The sequence below is a fragment of the Chrysochloris asiatica genome, unplaced genomic scaffold (assembly GCF_000296735.1).
Source record: "Chrysochloris asiatica unplaced genomic scaffold, ChrAsi1.0 scaffold00041, whole genome shotgun sequence".
NCBI lineage: Eukaryota > Metazoa > Chordata > Mammalia > Afrosoricida > Chrysochloridae > Chrysochloris > Chrysochloris asiatica.
The window spans coordinates 8,488,919-8,489,941 of record NW_006408559.1 but is presented as its reverse complement, the minus strand read 5'-3'; the positions used below and the strand labels follow the sequence as shown (position 1 = coordinate 8,489,941).

The following is a 1,023-nucleotide window of genomic DNA, read 5'->3' as shown; positions in this document are numbered from 1 at the left end:
CACAGTGCCACACCAGGACTCTTGAGAAGCAACAGTGACAAAAACTTCATTGGATTAAAAATTCATTGTGTTCTTGGCTTGCTGTGTGAGGGTAGACAGAGGTATGGTTTTGTGTTGTGTTTTTACAGCTTAAAAACGTATGAAGCCTAACCTTTCTGAAGAGCTTAGAGATGTTATAACTAAATGAAAGGTACATTTAATGCTTTGCCTATTTAATGCTTCAAAAGTCTATGGTGATGAGCCAGCCCTTCTGCTGCTTGGAACATAATGAGTAACAAGAGTATTCAGCTGCTAAAACTCAAGAATGGAAATGAAACAGGGTAATTAATGGCGGGTCAGGGGCCTGAGGCAGAGGAGTCATTGTTTGTTAGTGGTAATATCAGCAATCCTAAATGTGAGAATCTGAGTGGAATTGTCTTTGACAAGGAGCCTGAGTATGCAGCTGTTCAGCACTCTGCTTCTAATCGAAAGGTTGGTGGTTCAAACCTACCAGATCCTCCAAGGACAAAAGAAGTGGCCGTCTGCTTCCATAAATATGTATAACCTTGTTGTTGTTAAGTGCCGTCCAGTCAGTCCTGACCCATAGTGACCCTGTATAGGGTTTCCAAGGAGCGGCTGGTGAGCTTGAACTGCTGAGTTTGAGGTTCAAATGGCTTTGCAGTCCAGATCATTAACCCCCAGCACCACACCAGGACTCCTATAAAGAACCATACTAAGTAACAAACAACTGGAAATAACACAACATCTCATGAGCAAGAGACAACAATTAGGAGCAAATCAAATGCTCTTGGGAAAGTTTAATGAAGGCATCAACTTGTCCAGGGGTCAAAGGATAAGTTAAGTCAAATTAGTTTTCAGGTTCAGACTGATATTCTTTATTTTGTCCTTAAGGACTTGTGTGAGGTAGTCCCTGAAACACCTTGAGTAAGCCTTACGTTTCAAGCAAAGACATCACTCTCTCTTTGCTAGTGGTCTTACTACTGCTGCACACTGGACTGTGAGTGATGTGGGAGGGGTGACCAC

At 42.4% G+C, this 1,023-nt stretch overlaps 1 protein-coding gene across 1 annotated transcript in view; it reads left to right on the top strand.

Annotated features, from left to right (window-relative positions):
• Positions 1-1,023, top strand: part of LOC102823683 (aldo-keto reductase family 1 member B10-like) — an 11,821-nt gene that overhangs the window by 6,186 nt on the left and 4,612 nt on the right. The window lies entirely within an intron of this gene.